Genomic DNA, 21,873 nt, shown 5'->3' with positions numbered 1-21,873 from the left:
TCTATAACATCCCTGCTTCCAGCTACTTCTGTATGATTGCCAATGACACAGGCTATCCATGATGCCACTGTCCACTGTGGGAGGGAGCTGTCTGGCTTCCTGTCTTTCCCTAGCAAGCAGACTCCCCTGCTGTGCCAGAGCTCCTTCTGTGGTTACCTCCACCAAACTTCTATCACCATAGGTGACTTTAGTATTAGATGTATACTTTTTAAAAAATTTTTAAGATATTATCATTTCAGGGCTGGAGAGATGGCTCAGTGGTTAAGAGCACTGACTGCTCTTCCAGAGGTCCTGAGTTCAATTCCCAGCAACCACATAGTGGCTCACAACCATCTGTAATGGGATCTGATGCCTTCTTCTGGTGTGTCTGAAGACAGCTACAGTGCACTCACACGTAAAATAAATAAATCTTTTTAAAAAAGATATACCATTTCATACACTGGCACTTACACTCATTGTTTTGCAAGGGCTGGCAGATGGTCTAATGGAGTTCTGGACTATCTTCTTCTGATCTCAGTCTGTTGCTTCTTCAGGTGACGTGCAGTGGCGTCCTGTTGTATGGCTGTTCGGGCTCCCTGAACACTGTACTTTTATCCAATATTCCCAGACCTAGTACTATAGCTTTAACATTTTGAATAAAACTAATGCTTTTCTCAACAGTCTTGATTCTCTTCCACTTTTTAACTCAGCAACTGTTACCTTAACTGTCTTATATGACTCTTCCAGTGCACAGAATCCACAGACTTGTCTAAAGCCCCTCATTGATAATTCATTCACCCATCTAAGCATTGCCTGCTTTACTTAACTACCTTTCCAAAATGCAAATGTGAGGCTGTGGAGACGGCTTGTGCTGTCCTTTCAGCGGGGATGAGTCCAGGTCTGAGGACCTAAGCAGGAATGCTCACAACTGCCAGGAACTCCAGCTCCAGAGATCTGACACTCTCCTCTGACCCCCTAGAGAAACTGTCCTTCTGTGCACCTACCTCAACAGAGACACACGTCCATAACTCAAAACAAAATAAATCTTTAAAATATAAATGTTCATCAAGCCAATAGCCTGTCATCTCTAAGCTGTTTTGTTATGTAGACACTTGAGTCAATTCTTTAGAATCCTGTGGCATAACGAGGGAAACAAACTCTATGGTGTTGGTCCTGTGAAGGAGCTCTGAATGCCTTTACCTTCTACTTTAAGCAAGTAACAAAGGCCTCATTTTACCTTCCTGCAAAGCCTTTCTGTATACAGTCTGGGAGCATGTCGAGGTGATGTGCATAGGAGTGTTTCATTAATGCACTGGTTCATGAGCCTACCATGTTGGGAAGATCCGTCCTGCACATGAGAAACATGGTCAGTCCTGAAACCTGAAAGAGCTGCAGAGCACACCTACAGAAGTCAAACCCTGTTGTATTGGGAACAGCATAGAACTTCACAGACATTACATTCTGAGTGTCTGATGCCTGCAGAAGGCATGCAGACTCTGGGGACAATGACCTGCCCATGACAAGAGGAGCAGAAGCATGGTGCCTAGCATGGCTCACGTAGCCTAATGGTCCCTCCTTCTAGGGACTTGGCCCGGGTTTATGTTAAGGTTTCCCCTATCATCTACCTGCATGATATTCAACAGGCTACTTACATTAATTCACCCCAGGTCCCCAACATTAGAATGGCAATGATATTGCAAATAATAAACAATGGTAAAATGGCACAGTATTGATCGAGTAGGTGACAACATTTAGTGGGCTGGTTAATGTTGATCATTGGTTTGATAGGATTTGAAAAAATGGGTCTAGAAACAAACCTCTGGGCGTGTCTGTTAGTCATTTTCTAGATCGCATTAATTGATGTGAGAAGCCTCACCCTAAGTGTGGGTGGCATCATTCCATGCAGTGGGGGTTCTGGACTCCATACAAAGGAGAAAGGAGACTGAGTACCAGCTCTCAATCACTCTGTTCCCTGAGCATGGATACGGGATGACCAGCCACCCTCAGCACCTGCCATTTTGCCTCCTCTGCCAGAACAGATTATGTCCCTGCAAACTGTAACCCAAATGAAAGCCTTGACAATGGACAAAGTAACAAATGCAGTTACTTTCACAGTTACCCTTCATCTTCCCGCATCAAGAATAGTTTGGACTATTCTTTAGAGATGTTAACAGAAGCCACCTTCCCTCTTTTAGGGTAAGAGGTGACCTTTGGCTGATTCTGAAGCAAGCTATCTGCTTTCAGGGCTTATGAAACACCTTTGTCTCTTGGCATTCTGTTTGAGGAAGGTTAAAGGACCAGCCAAAGCCATTTGAGTTTAAGTGCCCACATTTCAGGACCTGTGAACTTCAGGAAATTTCAAACATCTGAGATGACTTGGAATGAAATAATCTTTTAAAAATTTCCACTCACAAATAGAGTGAAAGGACACATGGAAAGGATTTTCCGTTCACAACCTGCTTTGAGTGTGGGCATTCTGATTTTGTTCCATGGTGGAGAATCAAGAATGGCAGAGAGCACTGAACTCCAGGTGGCTCTTACTGTCTAGGAGAGTGTTTTTTTTAACATGTGGCTTGTGACCTCTTTGGGAGTTGAAGGACTCTTTCACAGGAGTTGTCTAAGACCGTCAGAAAACAGCAAATTTACATTGCTATTCATAACTAGAGAATTACAGTTATGAAGGAACAAAAATAATTTTATTTCGGGGGGTGCATCACCACAACATGAGGAACTGAATTAAAGGATCACAGTTTTAGGATGGTTGAGAACCACTGCTCTAGGAAGTATATATGGCAGAAAAGGAGAAAGAACAAAGATGATTAGATTTAAGGGTATAATTGAACAAAAGTCTGAGCACCAGACTTGGAATCAGAGAACTATGTAGTGGTTTCTCCTCCACAAGAGGTCACAGGGTGTGTGCAGATTTCATAGAAGGCAAAGTCACCAGTGTGCTTTGTGTTGTAAAGGATTGGGATTTTTAGGAGGCTTGTCTCACTATACATTAAGGGGTTTTCCTTCTTGGAAAGGGGCCTTCATGTAATGTTTTCCATATGTTGAAGGTGTTTAGACTGGTCTGGGATGGGATTCAAGGGGATTCCCAGCTATCTTCGTGCAGTGAGAGGTGTTTGAATCATAATCTTCCTCTTTGAGGCTTTGGCAGAATCTGTAGCATGGAGGCTATAGCTGTGCCCTGACTACCTTTAAAGACCTGGGATAGCCCCATTTTTATCTCCCCAGCTAAAACCACACATTTAGCTCTCCTACATCTTAGAAGATGCAGGTATGGCTGTTCTCCCTTTTGTAGCTCCCACCTACACAGCCATGGGAAGTATGGGCTGATGTCATGAAAATCACTAGAAAGGACATGCCTGCAACCTTGCTACCCCCTTTCTCTCTCTCTCTCTCTCTCTCTCTCTCTCTCTCTCTCTCTCTCTCTCTCTCTCTCTCTCTCGTGTGTGTGTGTGTGTGTGTGTGTGTGTGATTTTTCTCTCTTTCTGCTCTCTCTGTCTGCCTCTCTGTCTCTCTCTTGCTGTCTTTCTCTTTGTGTCTCTGTCTCTATCTCTCTGTCTCTGTCTGTCTCTGTCTCTCTCCTTTCTACTTCCCCCACCCTGTCCCTCAGCTGAAATTGGAATGTTTCCGTTTCTAAGCATTGGGTTGCACTACCACCAGCTAACCTTTCCCGTGCACCATGAAAAACGATAGCTGCAGGGCTCCTCTGTGAAATCAAGAGGCACCAATGCCAGCTGGAGTCTTGTGTGCTCTTCTGGCCATTCCCCAAAGGACACCGTGCAGAGTTCTGCACTTGGGTAGCCAAGCCTGACATCAGGAGGCAGCGTGGCACAAGAGACAAAACGGTGGGGTTTTACTTAGAAAGTTTGGGTTTGCAGCCAGTTCTGACTCTTGTGGGAAGATCCTGGGCTGAGCTACTCAGCTTCCTTGAGCCTCAGTTTCTCCTTCTATTAAATGGAGCTGTTGATTTGTAATTTGCAGTTTTAGAAAACTAAGTAGACAGTCTTCCCCATCACTGTGTCACACTTCATCCCTGACTATTAGCTATTTTATGTCAGTGTCTGACTACCATAGAGAAACTGTATATGGAGAACCAACTAAATATTTGTTTCTCAAGCTCTACTTTTCAAACCCAAACAGCCTCAGTACGGAGGAGCCTTTATGCTTTGTGAAAGCCACTTTGTAAGTTCATGGAACTGAGGGCAGAGAGATGAGAGGTGTTTTTAGCTCACAGTGAACATGAGAACGGATAGGATTCAGGGAGTATGTTTTTCATTCTGTCAGCCTAAGTTCCCTTTCCAAATTCTATTCTGGTTATATGATCAGGCTATTGCTGTATTTATGGGTGGCCACAGTCTGCCTGGTGGGGCATATTTTGTCAGAAAGGAAGTGCTTTCCTTCTGAGGGCTATACAAGAAGCTGACACATTGAAAAGAAGCACAGCCTCCAAAGAAAGATATGAACTTAGATTCTGGCCTTATCACTTGAGTTCCAAGACCCAATCTCTCTGCTCTGTGAGTCTCTCTGTCTTATAAGTACACCCATGCTCCAGAGACCTGCTGTGGCCATTAGATATCATGATGCCCAGGGAAGCATCAAGAGCCTATAGCTCATACACTGGTTAATTCTATGCTGCTATAGTGATTACTAACATTGATTGAACTAACCAACCTTTCTTAAGCCTCTAAAATTCCTGTCTCCTGTTTCATTTGGGGAACTGTCCTTACTCCCGTAGCTGCTGGATTTCAGAACGCTGACCTGAGTAAGGACTGCCTAACTGTGAGACCTGGAGCTGTGTGTCCTGTTGTTTGCAATCTGGTAAAAATGTTCCAGGGGGATGAATAGTGTGTTTGCACCCCTTAACCCCATGTTAGCCCATGCAGCCTCATGCTTATCTGTCAGAAACTCAGGGAGGGGGGTTGTTCATAATTTATTAATAACTGCTTCTATTGTTAAACTTGACAAACATTTGTTTAGGACATTAATCTTGAAAGTATCTGTGATCTAGTAACAAGGTAAACAGAAACACCTCTGTCTATTGAACTCTTATGGTGTGTGTGTCACAGAGCGCCGGGAGAGGTAACTCCTCACCCTCTTTGTATGAGTGACAAAACTGATGGATGGAAGTCTTGTCACCTCTTGAGACAGGGGAAAGAGAGGCCAAGAGCGCGAAGTTAGGTGTTTTGAACAAATGAGGGAGTGGGTGATTACCAAGCTTGGCTTCATCCATTCTCTCTGTCTTTGTCTTTGTCTCTGTCTCTGTCTCTGTCTCTGTCTCTGTCTCTGTCTCTGTCTCTGTCTCTGTCTCTGTCTCTGTCTCTGTCTCTGTCTCTCTGTCTCTCTCTCTCTCTGTCTCTCTCTCTCATCTCTCTGTCTCTCTCTCTCTGTCTCTCTGTCTCTGTCTCTGTCTCTCTGTCTCTCCCTCTCCCTCTCCCTCCCCCCCCCTCTCTCTCTCGTGCTCACCCCATTTGAGTAACCCAGAGAATATTCACACACTGCACCCCCCTTCTTTCCCTAGATGTGGTCACATTCTTGGAATGTACCAGACCAAGGCACACTGCCCCCCCACCCCCCATGCCCTTCAAAAGGCTTGGTTCATAAGACAGGAGGACTTTCCATCAGCTTATTTAGACAGAGCATGCCTCTCGCCAGCCCTGGTGAGCTTTGTTGCATCTCAGGAAAGGCAGTGGGGTGGGGAGCAGCTTTCATTTCTAAGGTGCATGTAGGGAAAGCTCTATAAAACAAAGAAAAAAAAAGATTCCACGAAAACACACGAAAAAGAGGCATTCGCTCTTAAAGAGAGCTCCCAGTCCAGCTCATCCTCTGAGGCAAAGAATCTGATTCCAAAGACCACCAGCCACACAGCACTCCATAGCCAAGCCCTTCAGCCTGTAAATGCCTGAGGACATTCTGGAGTCAGAACTCCAGATTCACATCAAGCCTGAGGCTGCCACCTTTTCTCCTAATGGTGCCAACACAACCCCTTGCTTGTAAAATACGTGCCAGGCTAGCAGGCTGTCTCAGATTGGGCAAGATAAGAAGACAGAGGTTTTCGGGGTAAGCAGACACACTGCAAAACTGGGTTAAGAGGCTCTGCTTTTCACGTCCAGGGTGATGGCAGCTTTGGGCAATGACAGAGATTGCCCAGTTGCTGATTTGATCTTTTTTTGTTCCTCATTCGCTCCTCATTATAAGGGGGGCTGCTGTCCCCACTTTAGAGAAGTGGAAACTAAGGTTCACAGAAGTTACATATTTTCCTGACACATTTATGTTGTGGTGGCACTAGTGGGAATGCCCAAGCCACTTCTAGGGTCAAACCCCAACCTCTTATTCCCTCTGTCACAACGATGGCATAGAGGAATCTCTGTGCTCTCTCCAAAGTTCACCAGGGAAGGGAAGATGTTACTGAGGTTCTGGGATAAAGTGTCAGGAGGGAGCCCGATTTGGGAGCAATATGGGGTTCAGGTGCCTCCAAACCTTCTAAACATGCCCCACCTGAGGTCTCTGAATCAGGAGGATGGCACCTTGCTTCAAGAACCCACAGACGTGCCCACCAGTTTCATCTTACAGCCTATGGGCTTTTCATCAGTGCCCAGAACTCATCTCCTCTCTCTGGTACCCAGCTCTTATCTTTCCCTAGAGTGGACACTGAGGATCAAATGGGACAAGAGGGGAACAAAAACTGTCAAGTGCTGAGACTGTGTAGATGCACAGTTGTGTTCTCCCTACTATGGGTACGCGGTACTCATCCCACCCCAGTGCTGTGAGCAAATGCCACTTTAAAATGCAACTTCTCTAACGCTCCAAAAAAGGGGAAAATCCACAGGTGAGAATCAATGAGGTAAAAGGGTAAGTGTTAAAGTAAGACTTTTCCTCCAAAGAAAGGCAGAGACAAAAACTTTACCAAAAGTTCCCTGAGTTCCTCTGATTATTGACAGATCCATACCAAATACAAGACCGCAGGAGGGCAAGCATAGAATAATCGGGACGCATCAGATCACACCCAGCGAAACACTCTTTTACCGGGCTTGGAAATTAACAAAAGTTTTATAGTTACAAACCCACACCTTACTGGGTACCGGGAATGCCAGGAGCACACCAGAAAAATCCTGGGTGATGGGATCAACAGACTCACCTTTTCCAGGTCGGGGAAAATCAAAGTCTCTAGGTGCACCAGCTCCTTGAAGAAGTACCTGGGTTAAGCCACAGCGAGTTCCCAAGCGCGCGGTCCCTAGCGTCTTCCCAGCCACTGTCTGTGCCCACCAGAGGCTAGGGTGTGTGTCTGCGCGCGGGAGAGACGCGTGACAGTAGGCAGGCTGTGGCCGGAGCAGCCAGCTTTGGCAGGCTTATATAGGGAGCTCCTTCCTCTGTAATGGGACGCCTCGCCTCCAGACATCCTTTCCCACTTTTTTTTTCAGTTGGTGAGTTAAAGGCACAGCCCTCCCAGCGGAACAGGGTTAGCTCATGAAAGACGCACTCACTCCAGGCGCGCAGCCAGCTAACGGACCATTTGCATACAATTTATAGTGAAGAAAAAAAAAAAGTAGGAATTTCAGCTCCCTCCGCCCCCGCAGAGAAGTTGTTAGTGAAGTGTGATTTTTTGCATTGCTCCACAAATGAGTATTCTAATTGTGAAACAGAAGCCTTGGGAGCTGGGATAAGAGGGAACTGGATCCTGGCTCTGCTCCTGGACAAGAGCAAGCTGGAAACACGACCTGGGTTCCCTCAGGCTCTGGGCAGCAGCTGCGGGGTGGCACCCCAGAGAAAGCCTGAGGGCTGAACCGAGTTCCTGGAAAGAGGAGATCGAGGAGGGTTGAGCAAGCCCGGGGCAGTTCAGGTTTCTCTTGGCCAGCTTGGAGATAACCCAAGATTAGTTCTCAGCAGGTGGGAACCATACTGGGAGCTTAGAAGAGTGAGCTTTTCTGAAGCAGGACCCAGCATTGCCCAGCTGCCTGGAGGAATCTTTATCCAGATTCCAATGTCCCCGCAGGAGTCACTTTTTGACATTTTTTTATGCCACATGCTAAGTGCTTTCTACTTAGTAGGGTCTACTAAGTAGGGTGTAGTACTTAGCTCAGGGTGTACTCCTGCGCTCTCAGTGTACCTAGGTGCTGAGTGAAGACTTTTTTTTTTTTTCTTAGAGAAGCACTAATACATTTCAAAAGGTAAGATTATTTAGGTTGAAGTCCTCATTTAGCTGTTAAAGTATCCCCAGGGCACCTGGGGCCACGCTCAGCTCCCGGTACTTCTGGGCTTGTTTGGGCAGTGCTTGTACCCTGCAATTTAGAGAAGCAGTTTAATGCCACCAAGGAACTGTGCCTGGGAAGCACTTAGAACTCATGGCTCCATGACACACTGGTGACCAGAAACAGTGAGTGATGCTTAAGTAGGAAACTGTCACCCATGACAACAGACACAGCTGCTTTGCTGGACTGTGGAAAATGCATCTCTTTGTTCTGTAATTTAAAAGAGACTTCTGATGTTTTAATTAACAACTATTATCGGAAATTTCAACCATCCCCTTACTGATTGATACCATCCTTCAGCCTTTCTCATAACGTTTAGTTTCAATCTCTCCGGGAGAATAAAGCAAGCCAAAATTAGGCTATTCCCAGGGTGGCATCGATTCCAGGACTCGAAGACTGCCTGCTTAAGTGTTCTCCCCACACCGCTCAGACATCAGGAACAGCCATAAATAGTCATGTCGTAAAACGACTCATTTGAACTTTTAAACCATTTGGGCTGATTCAGATGTTGGTTGCTTTGGGAATTTTTTTCATTCTGCATGTTAGCCAAAACATATTTCAGTGGCACGAGCCTGTCTTTCCACCAGTAGTGAATGCTTCCACGCCTCTAGGCTTTCCTAAGCAGACCCAGGATACCTCTTCTCAGTTAGCAAATAAAGTGTTAGATGTGTCTTTACTCCATGTGTCCTATGAGCTATGTTTATATACAATAAATATATAATCAGTTTATTTGTAACCATTTTCTTATGTCTGAACAAGGAAAGTCGAGAGAGTCTGCTAAAAGCCCTGTGATTAATAGGGCTTCTAAGAATATTCCAGACTTGACATCCCTGGTCTCCAACAATTCTTAGTGTTCTATAGTCAATCATAAATTCACAGCTACCACAAACTGCTTAACCTATTACTGGAAAGCGAAGTCAGATGGGAGGCCCTGAGGATGGTGATCCTGACACATAAGAATATAACCATCAGCGGTCACAGAAATGTGTCACATGACACCTGAGATCTATCTTTTTTCCCATTAATTTATTTATTCACTACACATCCCAGTATCCAGCCTCCCTCTCCTCCCAGTGCCTGCCCTACAGCTCTTTCCCCCATTTGCCCCATCCCTTTTGCCTGGGAAGGGGGCCAGGCCCTAGGTGTCACCCCACCCTGACACATCAAATCTCTCTGCAGGTGAATTTTCTCCCACTGAGGCCAGACAAGGTGGCCCAGCTAGAGGAATGAGATCCACAGACAAGAAACAGATTCAGAGACAGCCCTTGCTCCAGTTGTGGGGAGGGCACGTGAAGACCAAGCTGCACATCTGCTACATATGTGTGAGGAGCCTTGGCCTAGCCCATGCTATCCCTTGGCTGGAGGTTCAGCCTCTGCTGTACTGCAATCTACTTGTAAAAGGAATGTTCAGCAGGTTATGGAGGCTCATCCTGTCATGATCCTGGCATTTGAGGGGTTCAAGCCTGGGAATCACCATGAGTCTGGGTCAGCCTAGACTGAAACCTTTTCTAGAAGACAAACAGAGCCAACCAAACAAAACCCCCAAGAACAAACAAAAGACCCTTACACTAACAAAAAAAGTTTTCTCCCAAAGTGCTGAGAAACATCATAATTCTAGCTATACTTCAGTCTTACAGTGAGGAAGACTGCTCAGACTAGACATTGTTCTGTCCCCCTGGACTCTTTATATTTTACATAGAGTAATAATATTGAGTGATTGCATTTGTTGTGCTGTTTCCATAATACACATAATATACTTTGATAATCAGTCTTCTAATGCCTTGCCTACCCTTGCCCTCCATACCCCTGACTGTCCTGCTCCATTTACATGTTTCTCGCTCCTAATTTGCATATGTAAGAGGAACGTGCAGTGCTTGTCTTCCTTCGTGAGTTTAGCTTATTTCACTTAGCACGGTGATCTCCAGGTCTGTTCATTTTTCTGCAAATGGCATAGCTGTATTTTTCTTTATGGCTGAATAAAACTTCTCTGGGTGTAATTAGTGCCTTCTCTTCCTCCTCCTCCTCCTCCTCTCATCTGCAGATGACAGGTAGATGGATTGTGAGTGGTGCCATGATCAATGTGGCTACTGCAGAATCTCCACAGTAAACTGACTCCGATATTTCAGGCTAACTGCCATAGCCCTAGTTTCAACATATTGAACTTCCTCCACAGAGATTTTCGTAGTGTTTGGCTGTGGGTTTCTGCATCTGCCCCCATCAGTTGCTGGCTGATACCCCTCTGATATTTCCCTCAACCCAAGAATGGATAAAGATAATGTGGTACGTTGCTAAAAACAATGACATCATGAAATTTATAGGCAAGTGGATGGAACTAGAAAATATTATCCTGAGTGAGGTAACCCTAACTCAAAAGGGAAAACATGGTATGTATTCATGTATAAGTGGACATTAGCTCTTAAATAAGAGATAATCATACCACAATTCTCAGACCCAGGCAGGCTAAGCAATAAGAATAGCTCAAGGGGAGACACATGGATCTCCCTGGGAAGAAGAAATAGAATAGATTTTGCAGGTAGACTGGGAATAGGCCATGATGGGAATAGGAAGGATCAGGCTGAGGGTAAGGTGGATAGGAGGGATGGAGGGAGAGTATTTGGAAAGATGACTGGAAATTGGGGGCATTTTGTTGGTGATGTTGAAACCTACTGCAGTGGAAACTCCCTAGAATCTGTGAGAGTGATGCTAGTGAAGCCCCTCATAATGGGGCATAAAGAGAGTGAACTGGCCATCTTCTATAACCAGGCAAGGCTCTTAGTCTTCATCAGTGCCTAGTAGCCTGCTTTCTTGTTCTACCCTTCATTTCTTTCTTTATTCATTTTACCTCCCTATTGTAGCTCCCCCTCTCCTCTCAGTGAACCATCCACACAGCCCCTCCCTCCATCCCCCTCCCCTTCTCCTCTGAGAAGGGGATTCCCCTCTTCCTCTCATATCAACCCACCCTGGCACATCAAGTCACTGCAGGACTAGGGGCATCCTCTCCCACTGAGGCCAGACAAGGGAGCCCAGTGAAGGGGTCGGGATCCACAGGCTTTTTTTTTTGCACCCAGCACACAGAAGTAGCACTGCCTCCAGTGGTATGGGTCTTCCCACATCAATCATTAAGAGAATATCTCAACGATTTGTCTATCGACCCATCTCATGGAGGCATTTTCTCGATTAAGATTCTTTCCTCCTAGATATGTGTAGGTTTATGTCAAGAAATGATAACTAACTGCTCTGAAACATACAAAACATACATAACAACAAAAATGCTTCCACACACATAGCTCAGTTCTGTCAGCATAGGCATCACTTTCACATGCTGTAGTTCTACATGTGTATGCCCACTATTCCCCCCTAGACCCTCGGCTTCCTCTGGGTCTGTGACCAGGGCTTTCTTCCTGTGTCTAGTAAACAGACTTGGACATTACAGAGCTCAAAAAGTAGTTGTTGAATATATGATGTGATGGAGGGATACGTGAATATTTGACATACTATGTTGTATAACTAGTCTTTTGTTCTAGCTACAGAACATAAGGGGGAACTGGATTATAATGTCAAACACATTCGTTGTACACATGAAGAAAGGGGACTTAGCAAGGAGAAATGACTAGCTATAGGCCACTATGGCTGCAGCCCATCGTCATTTTAGTCAGAACCGAGCTTCCAAAATCTACCAGTCATTAAGGCAGAGGATGCTTATGGAAACTAATAGCCACTAATCTTTTGATTTGGCAAGGATACCTTTTGGCATCTGATCTTGCATGGGTATATCCTTTTCAGCACTGTGAGAATTTCTTTTCCATGTGAGAGGGTAGAAAGAAGGCTTGTAAACACCGCCTCTGCCCATCAATCCCTGCCAAGGACTGACTTGGTTGCTGCTTGCTCTTCTCATTCATGAGTTGCTGGTGGAGCCTGTGGTTGGAGGCCAAAGGGAGTATGGAGGATTGCCTCAGGTGAGATCACTCTCATTTTCTTAATGGCCGATTACATTTTTTTCCAGATGGACTAGACAGTGAGTAGAATATTGGCCAGGACTAGTTTACTTGAGGAAATCAAGTGCTCACCTCCTGTGAGGATCTCTGGCTTCCAACTCTGGTAACGTTTGCCTCTCCTGCCCCTAGCCCTGTCCACATTCTAGACTCAAGAGGATTATGATGAATGGTTATGGAGTCTGAGTATGGTGATTTAGCATGCCAAAACTCATCTCAAAGTCTCATGCAACTCTTCTGTGGCCAGAAGTCTTCTCAAACAATTGGATAAAGCTTAGATCCAATGCAGACTGTCAGTCATTCAATTAAAATCATTGCTTAATATAAACTTTCCCCATCTTATCTACACATCATCTTCATTGGCTTCTCTATTTCACCTCTTTTCACTCTCCCACACAACAAAGGAAACTACCAACCAATCATCAAAAATTCAAAACTCAAAGATGTTCCTGAATGGGAAGCAAGACAGATGGGTGCTTGGCTGAAAGAAAAGGGTAGGTCAGGTACGCAAGTAACCAAGATGTCAGTTATGGGGTTGAACAGCATGAAAAGAACTTGGTTTGGTATTGAGTTCTAGTTCCAGGGGTGTTTTATTGACTGTGTGACTTTGGGAATGTCCTTTGCACCAACTAGCTCTCTATGCCTTGGTATCAAATGGGCACTTGCTAAGGACATTAGAAGTTCAAATATTTTAAGTTAAAATTTAAAGACATAATTTAGAAGCCTGAGCACTTTTGTTCATCCAATTTGCTAGGAGAAACAATTTTTTACCTTTATGATAAATTATATTTTAAGTTTTATTTTGTACTGTTTCTTTCTTCTGAGACTGTTTCCAGAGCTCTTGCACCCAGACAGGAGGACTCCACCTCTACACTCATTTACATTACCATTATTCTTTGTTAGCACATTATGCGTGTAGTCTCTCCTTTGGCTCCTTGCTCTACTAAACCACCGATACCTATGACAGGCACTGGGTCTTAATGTCTGTTTATTGGCAGGGATGTTTATAACTAGCATCTGTTTATGGCCAATGTCTTGATATTTATTAATAATTTGTTAATAATTTTGTATATCATTCATGTTTAGAGTGACATATATATATTTTGGAGATGATGCTTACAATGCTGAATGTTATCACTGATTTCCTTGTCCGTTTTCTCAGCCGTTCTGTGACAGCACCTTGAAGGCAAGCAGCATTTTCCTACTGTACATGCCCAAACCACAGGAAGTCCATTCATGTTTCCATAAAAATGACTGGCACACCCATTGGCTGGCTTCATGATAACAACTATGGTAAAGACATAAGTTTGGCACAGTCAGTCTTGGGTTCCATTCAGCTTGAATATTTAGAAGGTAACTCATCTTAAGGAAAAACATGGTCCCTCTGTCAAGCACTCTTTTTTTTTTTTAAACAATTTTTAATTAGATATTTTCTTCATTTACATTTCAAATGCTATCCCGAAAGTCCCATATACACTCCCTCCATCCTGCTCCCCAACTCATCCACTCCTGCTTCCTGGCCCTGACATTCCTCTGTACTGGGGCATATAATCTTTGCAAGACCAGGGCTTCTCCTCCCAGTGATGGCCGATGAGGCCATCTTCTGCTACATATGCAGCTAGAGACACAAGCTCTGGGAGTACTGGTTAGTTCATATTGTTGTTCCTCCTATAGGTTTGCAGAACGCTTCAGCTCTTGGGTACTTTCTTTAGCTTCTCCACTGGGGACCCTGTGTTCCATCCAATAGATGACTGTGAGCATCCACTTCTGTATTTGCCAGGCACTGGCATAGCCTCACAAGAGACAGTCAAGCACTCTTTCTTTTTTCTTTCTTTCCTTTTTTCTTTCTTTATCTTTGTCTCTCTGTCTCTGTCTCTCTTTCTTTTTAGATGACAACATAAATTTATTATCTTACAGTTCTCTCAAGCAGAAATCTGAAGTCAAGATGTTCATAGGGTCTTTCTTTAATTAGATTTTTTAAATTTACATTTCAAATGTTTCCCTTTTTTCCTTTTCTTTTTTCCTTATTTGTATTTGGAAAACATAATCTTGGTCCCACATTCTAGTAATGTGTACATTTAAATATGAAAGATTAATAAATAAACAAGAAAATGAAATATACATATTTCCTTTTCAGAGAGGCTACAAAGATCACTGCTTGGCCAATTCGTAGTAATCACTCTTTTTACACAGATTTCATGAATTACCCCTCTTGTTTACTACACATATACAACACTCTCTCTCTCTCTCTCTCTCTCTCATAGAATTTACCAAAGGCAAGAAAAATTGAATGCCTTCCTGCAGGGATGTTCAATGTTATTCTGAGAGATTAATATCTGAGAGAAATATTATGAATTGCCTTCAAAAACTAAAATTCCCTTTGCCTGCCCTCCAACAGCAACAGAAATAGCAGAGATTCAAGATCAAGATCACTGCTCTTTCATTGTTTTCTAAGTAGGATGATTTCCTCCATTCAGAGTCAGCTGATTTCAGCTAACCCAGAAACAGAATTGCCCTCAGCAGGACCTGGGGCTTGGTGGACTAGCCTCAAGAAGTTACTTAAATCACCTCTCTTCCCTGTGGGGAGCATCCTGGGCTGGCCCTCTGTTCTGACTAAGTATCCTTACCTGTTCCCCACCTGCTATGGTCTGAAGATGCTTTCTTCACTCCTGTCCTCCAACTCCTGTTGAAATTTGATTATACTGTGCCAGTGTTGGCAGGTGTTTGGGACATGGGGGTAAAGACTTCATAAATTGATTCAAGTTTTTTGTTTGTTTTGATTTGTTTGGCTTTGTTTTTTTAACATGGGGATAGGTGAGCCATTGGGAGAGTTCAGCCTTTCCCCTTTCTCAGGGCTACTTGGCCCCCTGCCTTTCACTTTGTTGGAAGTATCACAATCACAAAGCTCTAACAAGAAAAAAAAAAGTTCTTAAACTTTTCAGCCTGTGGAATCACAAGTCAAAGTAAGTGCCCTTTCTAGGTTACCCAGTCTCATATTTGTTATAGCAATGAAATAGGTTAAGATGCCACCTTCCAGCCTAGTGCTGGAGGATTTGTGGCAAACAAGTCCCCTTCAGTTTGTATTACTTAATGTTGCTGTGATCTCAGCTTTCACATGGGGAGTCCTCTGTGTTATAAGTGACTTTTTCCCTAAAGTGGGAATAAGTCAACCCATTTGGTTAAAGTTGCCCAGCCTGTGGCTTAACTGGGAGATCTCCATGTGGGAATTACCACTGAAGCATCTATCTGTAAGGAATGTATTTTTTATTAATTTTGTGGGTTCAATATATAGTAAAAGTATACTTTAATGGTTTGCCTGGATTGTTATTTTGATAGGACTGGTGAAGGGTTTTTGCTGTGTCTATGGGGAGCTGCTTTAGAAAGGAGTAATAGCTGAGAAAGTGATGGGTGGATAAAGACCAGTTCTGAATGTGTGAGGTTGGTGGGTCTGAATGGGACAAAAAGTAGGAAGAAAAAAAGCAGTCTCTCTCTCTCTCTCTCTCTCTCTCTCTCTCTCTCTCTCTCTCTCTCTCTCTCTCTCTGTATATACACCATTTTTTTCATACATAGCACATGTATGTATGTATGGCTGCCATTATTGTCCTCTGATGTTAGACGGTTAAAGTCCCAATTCATCAATTCTCCACAGAGCTTCCCGCTTTCAGCATCACAGTTAGGTTTTTGGACTGAGAAGTCCCTACATTCTCTGCTTCTCCAGTAGCCACTGGGAAAAAACTTATTTTTTTGTGTGTAAGCCAATCCAAAAATAATTCTTGTTTTATAATACATACAACTACTCCCTTGGCTCTCTACTTCTAATTGGTAATGCACTCACTGTTTGAAATGAGTCAGACTTATATTGCTGTCATCTTTGTGTCTTAGTATTGGGTACCCCCTTTCAAGCCCCCTCATTTTGTTTCTATCTCTGTAAGAATAGAGTGAAAATATTTATGTCACAGGGTTAACAGCATGCTCACAGGAGAAGAGCTAACCATTTTTCCAAGTGCACTTCTGTACAGCTGTGGAGGATGCTGACTAGCACACTGACTAGGGGAAAAAGCCTTGCCCTGAATGTATGTGTTGTCGTTAAATGGACTAATAGCCTGAATAGAAGATGGTGGATGTCTACATACTAACTCATGAGACTCGTGAGTATGTCTTTGCATGACAAAGGATAGTGTGTAGTTGTAGAAGAGTGAGGGATCTTGAGAATTGAAAATTGCCCTGGATTTAATTGCATGTGTCCCATTAGAGGAAGTCATGGTGGGTATTGACTACATGAGAGAAGAATATAATATGGCCAGGGTACATAACTATATAGCATTGTGTCGACAGGCTAGGTCATGCCAGTGATCACCAGAAGTGGCAAGAGAGATTCTCCATGGAGTCTCTAGAAAGACTTTAGTCCTATTGACATTTTGAAGTTAATTAATTAAACTCACTTCATGCTCAATGATTCATAGTTGCAAGAGAATACATTTCATTAGTGCTAATTCACTAACTCTGGGAATAATTTGCTAAAACGTGAATAGAAATGAATCTAAGGATAGTATCTCTGAGGTATTATTTCTATATTCTGCACAGCAGGGCTTTACAATTTTTGGGGCGTTTTATTAAATGAGATTATCTGTGAGAGATGGTGTTAGTCTCCTTTGGAATTTGGAATGACATTTCTACATTCTTTTATTTCAGCTCCTTTAGGCTTATTTCATGGGGTGGGTCAGAGGACAGAGAAGAACAGAAACATTGTCTGGGAATTGCAACCTTCACCCTCAGCCTGACAGTTTTTGCTGTCAGTCTGTTGATGTGGGAGCTTTGCAGTGTTGAGTGATTTAGGCCAGAAAGGAAGATGAAATCTGGTCTGACACATTTCTTCCTTATCATCCCAGGGGCAGAGTGACGCCAGGAAGTGTCGGGCTTTATCTGGATGGCTGCTCATCGATAACTCTAAGGATTCATCCACAGTACACTTTGTCAAACTGAAAAGCTAAGAGAGGATTATGCTCAAGCCAGAGATAAGAAAGTGAAGCACAGAGCTTTGTCCCACTGTGGGACAGGCTAGGCCTGCATCCATGTGTGCTTATCCTGACTCAGCATCCTATGTGGGGAAAGGACCTAGTCTAGATTTTCATAAGAGCTATACAAACTCTGCCATAGATTGCTTCTAAACTCTCTTTACACATCTGGTTGCTTCTACGTAGACAGGGTAAACATTAAGAGGGATCTGAGAGGAACGAGTGGAATGATGCCAGACTCTTTGTTCCTTTAGAACTTCTGAAAACAGCCCACAGGTCTGATCTTTCTCTCCAGTTTCTCTCTGGTTTCCACTGAGATCAGCAATCATGGCAGATGTGGCTGTGGTACCTGGGGACTGGAGATCTGCTTAGGGAGACCCCTCAGTAAGCTTTTCAGAAACCATCCTGCAGAGCACCCTCCATACAAGGAGTTTAGACTTTCCAGATCCTCAGGATCACCTGACTTGGCCAGGATCAGACTTGACTTATGGTTGAACAGTACATGGGAGTGCTCTGAAGTGGGGATAGAAAGATGACTCACCATTTGAGACAGATGATAGAAGCTTCCCTTAGTAGAAACGCTTTATAAGGAAATGACAGCAAAGCCTCGATAATCCCTGTGGAAAGGCAGGGATGGGGGCCAGGATGAATCAGGGAGACAGCTGTACGCTAAGAGCAACTGAAGGGGGCTTGCTTTGAAGTGGATTCCATCAGGGGCTCATTTAAGTGGAAAACATTGTCAGGCAAGACTTGCTGAGAGCCTGGTGTAAAGTGCTGGAGTCAGTAGTCAATGATTGCTTTTGATGCAATGGGGAATACTTGGGTTCTTTTGAAAGCTGTGATCTTATTGACATCTTTTTAATAAGTAACCCATAATAAATTGCCCTTGAACAGTATATTTGACCCATAAGAACATAGTTAAACATGGGACATTCTGATCTATATTTACAAATCTGTGACAAAGATAGTTCACACTTGGACTTTGACTAAGTTTTAAGACTTTTCCCAATGTCTGTCTTGTCATGGAAGTCATGAAGGGCATTGAGGTGCCCCAGCTCATACTGTTTTGATAACCGTGGCTAATTGACTATATTCTCTGATGCCCAACCTGTCTTCAGAAAGCAGGAAGAACAGGAAGGTGACTGAACTGGTTCAGGTAAGGGCTTCATGGTCTGTAAGTAAAGGCTTGGTTCTCAGTGTGGCAGTGTTGGTTGCTGCTATGGATCTTTAAGACATAGAGTCTTATATAATTTCCTTAGGTTTCTGGGGAATATGCCCTCAAAAGGAATTGGGACTCTCTGGCTTCTATCTATGTTTCCTACCTAAAATATAAGCATTCTCTCTCTGTCACACATTTCTATCATCTTATCCACCTTGGACATACGTCCAAACCAATGAGATTGTTAGCCTTGGGCTCAAACTTCTATAAATATAAAACAAGATAAACATCTTTTTGTATTATGAATAGTCTGTGTCAGGGATGTGTCAAGGAGATTTTAAAAGGTGATATGAATATTAAAGGATAGATATTGACCATATAAAGCCAGGGCGATGAGTTTGGAGGAAGAGGAAGGAGGTGTGGTGTCTTTGGACCAAGCAGTAGAAAATGTGTACGGATAATGTCTTTATGGAGGGACTTAAGACTCCAGCTGCATGTGTAGCAGAGGATGGCCTTGTGGGACATCAATGAGAGGAGAGGCCCTTGGTCCTGTGAAGGCTCCATGCCCTAGTATAGGGGAATTCCAGGACAGGGAAGCAGGAGTGGGTAGGTTGGGGAGCAGGGAGAGAGGGGATGGGATAGGGAGTTTTTGGAGGGCAAATGAGGAAAGGGGATAACATTTGAAATGTAAATAAAGAAAATATCTAATAATATTAATTTAAAAAGTAATTAAAAAAGAAAGACTTTCACAAGGAAAAGTAGTTTTTCTTCATCATTTCTTATATTCTGTTTTTAGTTATCATTTGTTATATGTTGGTTTTATCTTTAGGACTTTATTTATACAAAACTAATTTAATATTCATAGCAAATTTATGAATAAGAATTGTTACAATTTTAAATGGACACCTGAGGAAGAGAAGTTACTTGAGCAAAAATAATAACCGTAGCTGGTGTCAGAGGTGTGGTTAGGACCCAAGATCCTATTAGTTTTGTGTCAGATTCTATTTTCTATGGCTTTGTAAATGTTATTATATATGTTTTCATTTTATTAGTTACAACACACACACACACACACACACATACACACACATGGCGAGGGATACCAGAAGAGGACACATTAATACTTTTTCTGATTCTTTTTTTTCACTTACTTGCTTATTCAGTCTATACACACAGGTCCTAGTAAATGTTGAGAACACAGCTGCAGGCAGGGCAGACACAATCTCTTTTCTTGTGATGGTTATCTTCCAGGACATTTCTCATCAAGGGGTGAATTTGATCCTCAGTGATGTTTAATGATGCCTATGGATATTTTAGCTGCCACAATTTTGAGTTGCTATAGCATCAAGTGGACAAAAGTCAGGGACTCTGGTAAAAGTTTACAGTGTACAGGATGATGTCTTATGAAAAAGAACTATCTGGCACAAACTGTCATTAGTTCCGAATTTGAATAATGCTGATCTAGCAAACAGAGAGATAAAGATCGTGACAATTATCAGATAGTTCATATTGGGATGACCTGAAGTTAATATCATATTGTAACATACAGTATCATGGGCAAAATTTAAGCACAGACTTTCTATGAGACATTATGGCATGAGAAATTGTTGGGTTTTGTGAAATGTGGAACAAGTACTACCTTCTTGCAATATCAAGTACCATGATAGATGAGGACTTTTTTTTAATTATAATTTTTCAGTGAGAAATGCATCCTGAGATTCCCAGGCTTTGCTGAACTCCTAGCATCAGAGTTGAGTATAGAGGAAATAGAACTGCTTGATTCTAGATTCAAAAGCCAGGCAATGAGGGTTCTTAACATGGCAAAGGAAGAAGAAGGCAGCAAATGGGTCCCAAATTTCCTGGACCGTCTAAGATTCTTGGGTTCCCGAATAAACCATCAGGCAAGAGGAACAACTCATAACACAAATGAAAGTGAATTCACTGTGCATCACTTAGGAGGAAACTCAGAAAAATGGCATGATGAGGGAAGCAAAGAAACTAGATCCATCTTGTCCTTAGTGTTAGAAAGAATCCATGACAGGGCTACATGCAGAACATTCCTAACTACAGCTAGACAGCAGTAACAATAGCTAGCTTCCCTCTTCTTTCCTGTGGAGAACAATGACAGATGAAATAGTAGCTCTTCCTGTTTTTGGAGATGTTCCTGGTGGTGGCGAGATGATGTCCACAGGTGTACCAAACTTTCCAGCCCTTAAGCATTCTATTCTGGACTTCATTTACTGACCATTTCCTCTGTGTATCAGAGTTTCCCTTCACCAATAGTGCTGAGATCAGTGGAAAGGAATTTGTCATAGATACTCTTGAGGACTTTACTACTACTCGCTGCCCCAAGTAAGCCAATACAAACTGTTGGAATTCCATTTTGGTAAATAAGAATATTGCTCTTATATTCTCCCTTTAAAAATCATTCTTTAAAAATTTACTGAACGTATATGGATGCTCTGCCTCCTTGTATATCTGTGTGTCACATGCATGTCAAGGGCACCAGTCAGAAAAGGGCATAGGATGTTGTAGGGCTGGACTTACAGATGGTTGTGAGCAATGGTGTGAGTGCTGGAATTGAACCTGGGTACTTTTGAAGATCAGCCACTGCTCTTAACTACTGAACCAACTTTCCAGCTCCAATCTTTAAGTCTTCAAAGACCTAGGAAGCTTTAAGTAGAGTCTTGAATACCTCACAACTTTGAACAACCAACCTGTAGGCATTTGTTTTATGCATGAGTGATCGATCGATCGTGATAAATCTTCAGGTACTAGTTGGATACGGAAATATGGCTCATAGTTCTTTTTAAAGCATCAAATTTAATTTAATAGAGAATTATTGATTAGTTGTGAGTTTTTTTCAAGGATAACATAAACAATTCCATTTCCTCCCATTGGTTCCTGTTTGTCAGAAAAGGTCCGGATAGATTTGGTAGCAGTTAGAATTTATGAGTCATGAGACATGAGAAGAATAATTTTGTCTGAGATCTAACTTAGTGGACAGGTACCCCTTAAGGCATCAATGTTTTTAATTCTACAAAAACTTATTGGAGTCAGAGATGTATCATACCCTGAGTACATGTAATAAAATCAAATTATAGGGATTGATAAGTGAGCCATTTAGCTATGAAGAAGTTTATTACCATAGAAATGGTGACACAAAACAATGTGATAGGTTCAATAGTGAAAATAATCCTTAGAGGCTGAGAGGAGTATAGAACAATAAAGAATCTAATTTTTTTTCTTTGATTAAATGTTTTACTATCTGGAAGCTCACTATATTGGGTGAGAATGGGGGAAGAGAGAGTGTAAAAACACTTTTTTAAATATTAACTGAGCATACTTTAGCTGAGCCAGGAACCACAGAAGTCTTGGCACATTAGAAGAGGTAGGGTCTCTTATTCATAGAACTTCAGACTCAGAAATGACATGACTGTGAAACAGATACAGAAGCACACACACACACACAC

The 21,873-nt window shown here is 42.8% G+C and overlaps 1 protein-coding gene across 4 annotated transcripts in view; it reads right to left on the bottom strand.

Moving 5' to 3' along the window:
• Tnc (tenascin C) overlaps positions 1 to 7,333 on the bottom strand; it is a 94,325-nt gene extending 86,992 nt beyond the window's left edge. For all 4 annotated transcript variants that reach the window (XM_029476825.1, XM_085839246.1, XM_029476822.1 and 1 more), the window contains exon 1: positions 7,124 to 7,333. The gene's annotated coding sequence lies outside the window, so the exon portion shown is untranslated. The remainder of the gene's footprint in view (positions 1 to 7,123) is intronic.
• Positions 7,334 to 21,873: the final 14,540 nt, after the last annotated feature.

Source organism: Mus caroli, unplaced genomic scaffold (genome assembly GCF_978045245.1).
Source record: "Mus caroli unplaced genomic scaffold, Mus_caroli_1 scaffold_6, whole genome shotgun sequence".
NCBI classification, from domain to species: Eukaryota; Metazoa; Chordata; class Mammalia; order Rodentia; family Muridae; genus Mus; species Mus caroli.
Note: the sequence above shows the minus strand (reverse complement) of the source record. Positions and strands in the feature narration are given on the sequence as shown.